Raw genomic sequence first — 13,522 nt, forward strand, 5'->3', positions numbered from 1 at the left:
CAGCGGGGATGAGTCTGTGCATATCACGTGATACCGTCCAGCTTGATGTCTTTCTGGGTGCATACTGCACTGTAAGGTGATACGCGAATCCTGGTGAGCTCGTCGGGATAGACTCGGGCACCGCGCAGCCGATGCTAGCAAGGACGTCGCAGCCCTGCAGAGTTTGACACGTGCGCTGAATTTGGCTTGCTTTCTGCGCGTCTGACGTTTTGTTAAGTCTGCGCATGACCAGAGAAAGCAGTTTAGTTGTACGTGCGCGTATCGGTAGCCTTAGAGCGGTCTTCGCAGCCCTGCGTATAGCCGCCTCCATCTTGTGGTGCTCTTCTTTGATTAGGTTGTGGTATGGTCTGATTTTTTTAGATTTAACGTCAAACAGAGACACAGGATATGAGAGACGTCGTAGTAGGGAGGGAGGTGTCTCCGAAAATTTCAACTACCTGGAGTTCTTTAACTTACACTGGCATCGCAGAGCACACGGACGCCTTGCTTTTCGCTTCCATCGAAAAGCGGCCTCCACGGTCAGAAGTCGATCCCGCGTCCTTGGGCTCAGCAGTCGAGCGCCCTAACCATTGAGCCACCCCTGGTGGCGGAGGGGGTAATTGAGGCGTGAAAGTAAGCCCTGTATCAGTCAAGAATGTTGGTCTCTGCCAATCGGCGTCGTATTTTGGACACGCGCGTCACCCTGTTCATGACCGTGTTGATTTAGTGCAACTGTGCTGTGAACTCTGCTTTTAGACTGTGTTGGCTGTAGGTTAAGAGAACGAGGATTCTGTCCTTGTGGAGAATGGGTTGTCCGTTAAGATGTAGCCTGATGTTTGGAGGGCGCGTAGACGTCAGTGAACCAGAAACATTTCTGACTTCTCGGTGGAGCATGCAAAACCCGTGCACGCGCTGCGCGTGACACGCAGTGGCGCGTACCCTGCTTCCTGGAGTGCAATCTTTACGTCCCCACCTGAGCCTGCCATTGCCCACGTTTATGGCGTTCCGTATGCGGTCGATGGTATTTAGAGCGACAGCCATTGCCTGTTTGAAGAGCTAGGGCGAGAGCACAGCGCCCTGTTGTGTGTCGAGTAACGCGCAGAAAGTGCAACATGGACGGCCGCACAACGGTGCAGTACATATTTTGGAACTGTTGTGGTTACCTCGACATCGTGTAAAATCGCCTAAAAGATATATCACGAAATTAATATGCTTGGACTATTCACCAAGCAATGACGCTTGACTCCGAGATCGGTTGCTGTCGTTCTGGAAGATTGCACGTCAGGTGGGCGTTGACCGACAAAATTAACTTCTCTATTCCTGCCTCCGCTTTCCCGTGAATAGGCATTCGTGCCAGCCCCAGTTTTCAAAGCGTACGAGTCTCAATTCAATAATATGGCCAGCGTGTCACATGACCACCACCATCGTCGTCACCGAGAACTTGAACGCCATCGCAGATTTTCTAGCAAAGCGTTCTACAGCATGCAGCATCGACAAATACTTAGTCCGTTATTGACGGCCCCTGAGACCAATCCTGTTATTGACGGCCGCCGAGGTCAATCCTTAACGAGAATACAGCTACATAACTGGGCTAAAGTATCTCAACCAATAGAATTTTAAAACGTTAGCTCTACTGCTGCCATTCGTAAAGATCATCGGATGCCGGGATTTTGGGAATGTGCTGGCAGCCCGGACGCCGAGCAAAATACAGATAGAGAAGCCTGGGAGGCCTTGCTGCGGAGCGAGACCCGCGCTCAACAACAAGTCATCCGCCTGGCGGCTGAGGCCGTGAAGCAACAATGTGTCTTCACCAGACCTTAGTTTGCGAGGCTCCTGAGTAGGGCTCCCTTAGGCCTGCGTGCCGGGGGGTCCAAAAAGGAGTCTCATTTCGATGGAAATAAAACGTTTTGATGATGATGATTGACATCAGGTGCGGAGCGAGGAGGCGGCGCCGCTCACTTGTTTCTACTTCGCACATATGCTGCTGCTTCTTTTTCATCGCACACCTGCTAAATTTTATTGCCCACACAGCGTTCCAGTCCCCTGCCTGCACCTTCCCTCCACTGCCGCCGCTGCACATTTGTCTTGCCTCTTGGGACCTACCACTTCAATATTCCCTCGACACCTTCGTGTCGTCAAGACCTAGCTGTGGTGTCCTTGAGGTTCACAGACAGCCACGGAGGAGTCGCGTGCTGGAAACAGGGTTTCGGCTGCATTTCCTTGACGTTCGCAGACAACCAGTGTGGAGCTAAAACATAGCAAATCATGTCGGACAATGCTTAATCGAGATTTAGTTCTGTAAACTAGGTTCAGCCGTGTTGAGCCCCACACATTTTTGCTGGGTTGCTCCTGGGATGAGCTTGCGCAGCCCGGGAGGATGTGGAAGAAGAGAAGGATGACGCAGAAAGGCGACCATCGCCAAGGAGAAACTGCTTGTGCACTTCAGCACTCCAGTCCAGTGCGATCTGGACCCTTGCAAGTGCAACGCGAAGGCAAGGACGCCAGGACTGGGACTGCACACGACTCGCACGCGGACGCTGCTGGCGAGGTTCTCCCGGCTGCATCGGCCCCTTCTCGCTCCGTGCTTGCGATCATCAGCCCACAAGGCGAAGGGCGAGTCCGAGTGGACGACGTTCCTCGTGTCCTACTGGTTCCCAGCGGAGCAAACGCCTCTGAAGACGAATCAAACGGTGAGGTTCTATGATCTACTTGGTCTCGAGGCGTAAGGAATCGCTCGTTTCTCTTTCTCGTTTCCTTTCTTCATTTACGAACGATAGCTGTGTAAGAAGCAGCCTCCCGAAGTAAAGGGCAGCTTCTGTGTTCTCGTGCTCGCCAATGGGTATCATGGCCAGAGAGAGCGCAATCGGGAATGTTCGGGGTCGAGTGATTAGGCGAGCAGAATAACTAGAATAAAATTAGGGTTAAGCGCATTTGCCAAACACCCTCAGATAATGAATGACAGTTTCTCATTATCCCTCATAAGAAAAGTATAGTATAGTATAACAGCTGTACGGTAGCCATCTAAGGGGCTGGAACGTGAGGGCTAACGAAGAGCAGGGAAGTATAGAAAAGAAAATTATAGGTGTAACGTTAAACGAGACTGAAGAATCGTGCAGAGTGGATTAGGAAACAAACGCGTGCATGGTATTGGTATTCTAAATGAAGGAATGGGCGTCAACAGAGCTAGAAAGGCGAATGCAATATAACCGATAGTCACTAAGGGTAACTGACTGTATTGCAAGAGAAGACAAGCGTATACAGTGGAGCGCCAGATGGTTAAGCAGATTGGAAAGTTTGCAGCGATTATCTGCACCTGCATATAAGAGGGGAATTTTAATTGGAGGGCTATGGGAGAGGCATTCGCTCTACTAGGCGTGCAGTAAGGCTAATGTTGATGATTCGGTGAGCGCCTGCTTTGCTACGATGACATTGGAGTGGGCATGGTTGGCAGTTCAGGGGCTGAGGATGTTAGAATTTGATTTGTTATGATTATTCGATTTGTTTTCAGTATGTTTTTGTTGTAAAACATTTTTCCAGCATGTCTAGACCGCTTGACATGTTGAGATGTGCTGGAAGGATCTTATGCCCTTAACTGTGGGGCGTTTAGGGGGGCGATAGTGCTTCTGTAGAATATTCGATGACATATTCTGTAGGTATTTATAAATGAACTGCCGCACTGCTGTGTGCAGTGTGTGCGTGTCCGTCCGTGCGTGCGTGATGAGCGAGGACACTTTTTGGCGATAGTGGCAGTAAATTTTGCTCCTGTGCTTACGTGCATGGTGACGGGGAAAAAACCAATATAAGTAATGTTCTTCGATCTATTTAAATGATTTCTGCGTGGTTGAACCATATCTCTAGGACTGTGGTGTCATGAAGCTTATGCGAGGGCCACGCCAGCAGTGTTGCTCATGTGTGTGTTACTTGCAGAAACCATGGTCCGCACCCAGCCGCCCTCATCGCAGGGCATCAGGCAGTCAGCACAGGGGCGCCGTCTGGGCGAGCTGAGTACGTGCCAGTCGTTAATGACCATCGCCGCCCTGGTGCTGCTCGTAGCCGGGCTTTGCGTGGCCACGCTGCGCCTGCTGCACCTGGCTGATAGGGCGAAACCGCAAGCTCAGGAGCAGGAACAGCGAGCTGCACCCGTCGAAGCAGGCACCCCTGCCAAAGACCTTCAACACCGTTTGTCAGAGCGGCAACCCTCCGTCAGCGACGGTGGCGGCAGGCGTGAAGAGGGAGGGACGCGGTTTGTAGCCTGAGAACTGCGTGTCCTGCGCCTCAGGGTACTGCCCGCCTTAGGCTCCCAGATTTCGTTTACGCGCCTCAAATGCACATCCTCTTTCCTTTATTTATGTTTTTTTTTCGGGCGCAATCTGAACTTAACACGAACATGCACACGAGATTGAGATGTGGCGCAGATGACCTGATATTTAAATTACTGGTGCGCGAATTTTCTTATGAACAAATAAATTATGCTTCTAAATATGAAAAAAAAAAAGAGCAGGTTCATATGAGAGTCGTAATGCCCAGAGCAGGATTTCTTTCTGCGCCTCGGCAAGCACGTATCCAATGAACGGCTCCAGGTGTGCTGGACCCCTCCCGAAATCGAGCTCACATCCTCATATTCTCCCCAGCAATGTTGTTCCCGAGCTTGCACAGGTCATTAAGTGCTATAGAACGTGAGACACGATATGCCGGCTTCGTCCGGAAGACAGTTGCCTCAACCTTATTGGCAGGCTGCGCCATTCGCCGAGAATTCGCTGTGGAGTAGCTGACATTCGTCGACGCGCGATCTTGTATTTAGCGCATGCGCAGCGGTACAAATACACCAACTTCTGGTTTCGCCTCCCGGCTCTCTCAAAGCTTTTTAAATGCCAAATTCGGCTCCAAACCATTTCTGCATGCAACCTTAAAAGGGGCTCACGCCCCGGAGGGAATAAATTATTTGCACGCACGCTGGCTAATGAGAGAAGAGCAAGAGGTGAGGGAGAAATTTATTTCGAATGAGTGCTTTAAAGTGCAATTTATACAAGCATTTTAGAATGCAATGAAAAGGCAAAACACATATGGGTAAATTGTGAATAAATATGTGTTCCGTTAATGCTCCGGTAAAAAAAGCAAGAAGTAATCAGTAACAGCCTTGTCGTTTACACTCTCAAAAACACAACGCTAATCAATTGCATCTGACAAGCATCCCAAAAAGATGCATAATGTGGTTCCCTAGCTGGGCATCAAAAGGTACAGGGCAACCAGCTAGCCAACGACATCGGCTGCGAATTAAAACCTCGGTCCCGTCGTAGTCGTCTACAATATTGTTCCCCTATATGCATTTGTTGAAATCATACAGCACTACAGACTAGAATAATAGAAATTTCAGAAACATTCGAAATAATTAAGCAAGGAAGAAGAAATAACGTTAAGAAGGTTACATACTAGCGCCTCACCATGACACAGCTCTCACCAAGAACTTTAAAGGCAAGATGGAGATATTGCGGATCTCTGCCTCATGCTACGAGCCTGACGGTAAAAAATTTCAGAGGACAAACTTAGTTATCATAAAAACCATAAGGTCTGTTAAGTATGACTACACGGTCATATTGAAATTTCTTCTCCATACCAGCTTTTCGCTCTTCTTCAGTCTCTGCCCCGAGCCAATAACTATCTCTGTTCGCTGCTGCTTCACGTCGAGCTTTATCGGCTGGACTGAGTCCGAAGCCTGCGTCGAGGCGTTAGCGCACTATGATCGGCACGCACCTCGCCCAAGGCAAGACTGAGAAACTAAGCGCCCGCGAAGCATTTATTAAACCAGTTCCTCACCTAATCACATGATACCACAGCGGAGAGCTCCAGTGTTCACAATCGGGACGATCGCTCGGTGACCCCGGGTGGGGCTACGGACAAAGAAGGTGAAGAAACGGGCAGTGGCTTCGGCAGGAACGCTCGTATTTATTATCTTGGGAGCTGTAGTGCGAAGAGTAGACCTACGCTCTAAAACAAGGCCATATGCACCACCCGTCCCCCTGCCCGCAACTGGTGAGAAGCTGCCCTGCTCAAATGCAGACCCTGAAGGGCAGAAAACAGGGCTCGTAAACAGTATTGCTGTGCAGCAGCTTCTATCAATAGAATTAGGCACTGCATTCCAAATAAGTTTGATCAATAAATATTTTCATCAAAAACAAAAACCACAGGAACATTCTCTTCTTCATTATTTTATGAGAAAAATAATGAGGAACAACGGAAATGGAGGCTTTAATTTGTGCTCTTAGCCAATCCTACCAATATTCCTGTATTTTCACGATTGTGTACAACAGAAAATCAAGCCCGGAGAACATTTTAAGCACCCTAAGGAAAATAACAACACGACTGCGTAAACCAAGTTTCATGCCCGAATATATTTTTGGCAGTGCAAGTTTCGGCATTTTTGTCCACTTGACCGCAAAGTTTTCTGCAATGCTTCGCATCTGGGACAACGATAAAGCGGTTTGGGAATGCACCTATACACTTGTCACGCACTCCGTTTCATTTACCTGCGACAATTCCAGCCATATTAATGTTTCTTTCCTTCTTTCCCATATCAAAACTTTCCCCTTCGTCGTTAGATTATCGTGCTGGCTTCTTTTCCTGTGTTTTTAGCTTTGAAACGAATCTGTCTGTAACGGAGAGTCAGTAGCTTGTCAAAAAAGATCGCAGTCTTAGACAGAAGGGTGCAAAATGGAAATGTTTTACGAGGAATGCCAAGACGAAGTTGTCATACTTGTGGTAGACACCTGGTGTGATAGCCCCCTTACTTTATTTGACTTCACTTTGCCTTATTACCTTAAAGAACCTCGTAAGAGGGTAATACATAAGGGGTGGGACAAGTGGACATTAATAACAGATGAAGTACATAATAATTCGGTAATAAAAAAAGTTAACAAATATGTTCGTTTTTCAAGCACATGTATAATACCGTCAAGGAGTGTACATGGGCAGGTATAATGGTAGTAAGATAACGGGGAAGGCCGTTCCAGTCGCTGGCAATCCGGGCAAGAATATGACGAAGCGAATGTGGTCGTGCAGGCACGAGGTCGTGATACTTGCTGCTGATGGTCGGTGCGAAGACAAATGCCTGGTGGGAGTGCGCAAGTATAGGGCTCCTGGCTTAGTTCAGAATAAAAAGAAAAAGAGTAAAATAAACAAACTAGCAATGCAGCGACGATGAGCAAGGGCCATAAGGTTGAACTGCGATTTTAAAGATGATATGCTGATGTTGAAAAACTCTCTGCTCTGTTCTGAAGTAATTCAAGTGAATTAGATGGGCATGCTTGTTTCAGAGACCAGATGGAAGATTCGTATTCTAGTTTTGATTTAACTAGAAATTTTTATGCTAGAAGCTTCACGTGTTGGGGAGCAGAGTGCACGGAGAATAAATATTTCAAATATGCGGGTTGCATGTAAAACCATGACGAATATGGATACCAAGATATGATTGGACGGGATTGACAGGAACGTCATAGATGGTTTACTTGAACAGGAGGGGATAACGGTGACGGCGGAAAGTTGTACTTTTGTTTATATTTAGTGCCATTAACCAGTCACTACACCAGTTTCGCACCTGATCTAGGTAATCTCGTAGTGATTTGTGATCGTGGGTGTTAGTGACTGGTTTGTGAGTGACACAATCATCAGCAAACATTCGGACAGCGCAGTCGAACTTTTGAAGCAGTTCGTTGATATAAATCCAAAATAAAAGCGGTCCAAGGAGGATCCTAGGGGCACGCCTGATGAAACTGGTAAGGAATAAGACTTTTGGTTATTAATGATGAGCGACTGGGATTGTAAGTCAAGAATCCTTCTATCCATGCAAGTATGTCAGGATGTAATCTTAACCAAGAAAGATTCAGAAAAAGGCGGTTCTGAAGTACCTTAACAAATGCCTTAGCAAAATCGAAAAATACAAAATGCGCCTGCTTGAAGGTTTGGCCATTTAAATTTTGCAGGAGTATCCCGCCTTTCTAAAGCCGTGCTGCATTTGATGAAAGAAATTGTTGGAGTCCAGAAACTGCGTCGTTAAAGAGTAGATGACGTGTTCCATGAGTATGCAATGTATGCTGGTTAGGAATATAGGGCGGTATAATTAAGCGGTGAACCTTTGTTACCTGAATTGTCCTCCCCGAACGACATTCTCCAATTTCTAGTTATGAGGTATGGGTATGACGCTTGTGGAAAGAGACTGCGAGAATAGCAAGCATGAAAGTTTGGTGGGAGTCATGTTTTCATATACCTTCGCGTTGATTTCGTCAGTGCCCGCAGACGACTAGAGTTTTATCTTGTCTATCAGACGCGATATGCCGGTTTCTGAAAAAAGTGATTGTGTCATTACTGTTGTGGAGGCATCAGTTGTCATGACTGAGGGCGGTTACTTTCATTGGTAAACAGAGTTATGAATGCAGCATTAAACACATTAGCACTCTCAGCATCAGAGATAGGCAGAACCAGATCTGCCAGTGAGGGCAACAGCAGGGCAGATGTGGATTTAAAAGCGTCCACAATTTAGCTAGGTTATCAAGAAGCATGTTCGGTAAGTGTGTTTGGTAAAATGAACATTTAGCAACTTTTACTACTACCGGAAGGGTATTCATTTTCAGCGGCGCAATATTTTTTTCCACACACAGTCATCTCCATTCTGTTTCGCCCTGCCTATGACATCAAGGCTGACAGATACCAGGCCCTGGGGCTAATTAGCAAACAAACCAATGGACCAATGGAACAAACAACCAAATTGAAGGGCTCCTTATAAGATACGTGCAAAGAGCGTCAAAACCTACTGACACAACTCCCAGGTTCACGCTCCACGCGACACTCGTGGTATAGTATAGGACGTTCCACGTCCGCAGCTATAAACGCGGGTGGCGCTGGCTAAAACGCCAGTGGATAGCTTACACACACCACAAATACCCAAGAAAGAGGACTGAATAACCGTCACCAATGCTCAATCGATAGAGCACCGGTTGCGATATTCGGAGGCCGTAGGTTACAATCCCATCGGCAGCATATGTGGCTTGACTACCTTCATGGTCACGTCCTTATTTCACACTTATCAACACCAAAAACAAAAAATCTATAAATCCCTTATGCATTCCTTGGAGTTAGTGGTTGTTTGGTTTGGTTTGTGGGGTTTAACGTCCCAAAGCAACTCAGGCTATGAGAGACGCCGTAGTGGAGGTCTGCGGAAATTTCGACCACCTGTGGTTCTTTAACGTGCACTGACATCGCACAGCACACGGACGCCTTGCTTTTCACCTCCATCGAAAAGCTGCCGCCGAGGCCGGGATTCGATCCCGCGTCCTTGGGAACAGTAGTCGAGCGCCTTAACCACTGCGCCACCCCGGCGAGGCGTTAATGGTTGTTGGCTTCCTTTGTATGTGCCATTGAAGAAGAGCGTATCGGTTTAAGAAACGAATAAACAGGCGCTTTTACTATTTGTCTCCGAAAAAAAAAAGAAAGAGAAGAAAAATCGAGACAGTGTAGCCATGAATTGAATCCGCGAAATCGTGCTGAGTAAACAATAAAAAAAGAAAGAAAGAAATGTATGCTATGGCTTCCAGAACGTTATTAATTAGACATTCTGAACCGTAAAAAGCAGTTTATTATCATGGAATAAACGCAAGTCGAATTTTAGTGCGTGTGTATGCATCGCTCTTTGCCTCTCGCAATTCAAAGTTATTCGCAGACAGGATCATGGTTCTAAAATCCAAGCGGGTGAACCCGCCTTATCATGACTTTTTTGTGTTTGCTTAATGGCAATATTTTCAAGCATTCTTGCGATTTCAGCGCTTTAGAATGTCATACGTTTACTTGTGCAGTGGGAGGGTGCTACACACAGCAGCTGCCGCGGAACGGGCCCGGGCATGACCTCACGTCGTGCATGGCGGGCTGGGCTCGGACTCAGTAGAAGAATAATACTGTTACAACAATATAGCGCGTAACAATATAGCGGGTCATGACCGGGACTGAGCTTGAAGCCACGGGCATGTGTCATGCTGGAGCATCAGAATGTGGCCAGTGCAGTTCTCTAACCTGAGCCAAAGTCATGTGGGAATGGATGTTGCTAAACAAAACGTGATTTTCTGACCTGAAGGGGGGGAAAAAAAAAGATGCCAGAAAAGCGGAGTGTCGCTTTGGGCTGAACGGAATTGATAGAATAATAATGTACGGAAGGCGTCCGGGGCTCGCTGTGGTGAGCAGCTGTATGCTTCTGTATCATGCAGGTGGTCTTCGATAAAGAGGAAATAACCAGCAGCGGTACTAAACCAGCGAGATCTGTTCGGGTCTTGCATGAGGTCACGAACTCGTCACTGGACCAGGAAGTGCCGACTGCACGCGAAGGAAACCCGGTTTCGCCTCATGCCCTCTCTCCGCTTTGTTTTTTAGAGAACACATTCGTAAGATAGGCTTCTCGACAGGATGCCAATTATTCGGGTGTCTAGATAAGTGGTGCAGACCATCGGCCGAATAATGAGTATGGTCACATGGTCTGGATGTGGTCGTGATGGCGGCCTGCTACATACTTCTCTCGAGCTGATTTGCTGTATATATAAGCAGGCTGCGGAGCTATGACTGCCATGTTTCGGCTGAGGGAACGTGCAGCTTAGCAGAAACAATGATGTCCGCTGTTCAGGTGCGTGGGACATGGATTCAGTTAAGCATGTGTCTCGCTCATCATTTTGGTGGCAGCCGCATCCGTAGTCGTAGAAGGTGGAAATAAGTCTGCGTTGCTAGAATTAAGCTTCTGATTCTAGCCGTTATGGACAAATAAGAATAAACTGCAGCTTGCTTTGCGCGCGAACAGGACAAAAGTATTCAGCTGCGCAGGCGGTGCAGGAAGCACTGGATCAACTGCACAGCACCTTTCTTTTTGTGTACTCCAATCGCTAGACGCTATCTTGAAGGCTAGCGGTGCTCAGACAGCACTTAATCCAGTTATGCATTTTACGACATTGACGTCATCAGAGTACATATGGAGGCGCCGAACCGCGAGCAATGAGCGACTGACAATCTGCTAGAGGGAATATAGAGCACAAGCCTTTCTCTAACAGTTAACTCGCCTCTTTGCACCTGACAGGTTCTAATCGCCATCGCGGTGACTGTGCTCGTAGCGCCTGGACCTTGGCTGGTAGCTGGCCAGCGACCACCGCCCAACATCGTATTCATTCTGGCTGACGACCTGGTGAGTAAACCTACGACCCAACGCCTTTTAAATATCACAGTACAAGTCGAGATTCGCTCATAAAAATGCCGACAGCTCCCCCTACATGTGGCTCTGGTCGGCACTGGTCAATAGGGCAAGTCCACAAGGACTAAAAACAAAGGAATGAGCGGAGACGTGTCTTAATTCTTCACTACTTTTCCTCAGCGATCATGCTGCTCTTTAAGTTCACCATCGAATCCACACTACGGCGCACTATGCAGAGCATTAAATTAAGGTTCATCTGAAGTCAGACTTAATATGACATTAATGACATTACTGCATTAATTTAACTTTATAAGATGGACCGTTCACTCGACCTTCTAAGTGTAACCTCCAACAAGTCTATTTCACACATGCAGAAAATTGCTTTCGCCACACTCATTATTCGTCCGAAAATTGAATATTCATCTGCCATTGTTCATTTAGACCAAGCTTACCTCATAGCTAATACTATTAATCCGGTGTCCTTGCGAAACTGTCTTGTGGGATTCATTTTTCCGGATTACATTACATGCTTCTAGTCTGAAAACACTGCGCCGAACAATAATACTTATTTCAATGCCATAAACCTAGTGCTCTTACGCAAACTATACCACTATTCATGGCTTCAGCACGATATTTCCCATCACCAGCAGCCTTTATAAGGCGCCTCGATCATTCACAATGTTAGGCGCATCGCTTATCTGAGTTTTCGAAGTCTCTCACACTGCTCGCTATCGTCGAGTGGAGCAGCCTTCTTATGACGTCTCGATCATTCACACAATGCTACGCGCATCGCGTATCTGTGTGTGCGAAGTCTCTCACGCTACTCGCTATCGTCAAGTGGAGCAACTTACCAGCGCTCATAACGAGTAACGCATACAAGTTTTGAGGTCTTATTCTTAGGCAGTTAATCAATTAGAAAAATGGTGTCGGGAGTAGCAGATGACTTTGAATCTCTCGAAATCAGTTATATGGCTGTACCAAGAAAAAATAATCCGCTCGATTTCCCGTATGAAGTAGCAAGAAGTCATTAAAGAAGTTCAATAATACAAATATCTTGGAGTCGAAATGGAATAAAGTTATGCAACATGCATAATCAAAAACATTTGCCGCGCTTTTATTTCGAAACAATCAACACCGTCTGCCTTCTCCGACACCAAATTAACAGCATAATATATCCTTGTCCGGGACTGTGCGAAAGTACATTATGTGCTGGCTTGCGCGCATACAGCAAAGCATAAATAAATTATAAAGTGTCCAGTCGAAAACAGCAAAGTTTATCTTTAACAAATATTGACGTATACCGACTCCCCAACTGAACTCTTAAACGTGAACCTCATCAATATAATAGCAACGCGTACGAACCTCGCGCTTTAATTTATTCCTCCTGATAAACTGTGCTCTAAAACTAAAATAGATTCCAAGCTTTACTTAGTTCCTCCGCTTAAAAGAAATAACAAAACTAAACATTCAAAACATTTAACAGAGTATAAATTTCATACCGACACATTTCGTTGTTCATTTTCTTTTCCGCAGGCGATCAAGGAATGGTATACGTTACGTCAGAATGTTGTTAGCTATGAATCTCTGCACAGTTTTCTTTCTAACCTGTCGTAATTGTTTATATTAACCTTAAATTCTGGAATTTGTGTATAACTTGTAAAGAAATTCTATTGCACACTGCGCCTATTTTGCATTGTATAATGTTATATCACGTATTCCAAAATTATCACACGTGATGGTTATTTTCAACGTGTCTTCCTTAGATGGCTCGTGACGCAACTAAAGCCATCATGATGTACCGGTGCGGACAAAAGTAAACCGAGCACGCTAATTTTCATGCGCGGAATAATTGAAAGTGGAAGTCATGGTATGTGCGAACCGATAGTAGACTTCAGTGTCCTGTCACTTGAATAAATATTGTTTTCTTATCTTCAGTACAGAAGGTGTGACTATAATTTGAACTGAAAAGCGTGCACCGTTTACTTAAGTCCACACCTGTACCTCAATCCTACAGCAGCATCGAAAGAGGCTGGCAGTATATTCCAAATGAATAAAATGACATCAATATAATATATATATATATATATATATATATATATATATATATATATATATATATATATATATATATATATATATATATATATATATATATATATATATATATATATATAGAGAGAGAGAGAGAGAGAGAGAGAGAGAGAGAGAGAGAGAGAGGCGTCCGTGTCAGCGCACGTTTAAGATTCCGTAGCCCTCTACTACGGCTCCTCTTTCTCTCTTTCCACTTTCACTCCCACCTTCCTCCCTTCCCTTACGGCGCGGTTGCGGTGT

Source organism: Amblyomma maculatum, chromosome 2, assembly GCF_055883805.1.
Source record: "Amblyomma maculatum isolate TAMU_Amacu chromosome 2, ASM5588380v1, whole genome shotgun sequence".
Lineage (NCBI taxonomy): Eukaryota > Metazoa > Arthropoda > Arachnida > Ixodida > Ixodidae > Amblyomma > Amblyomma maculatum.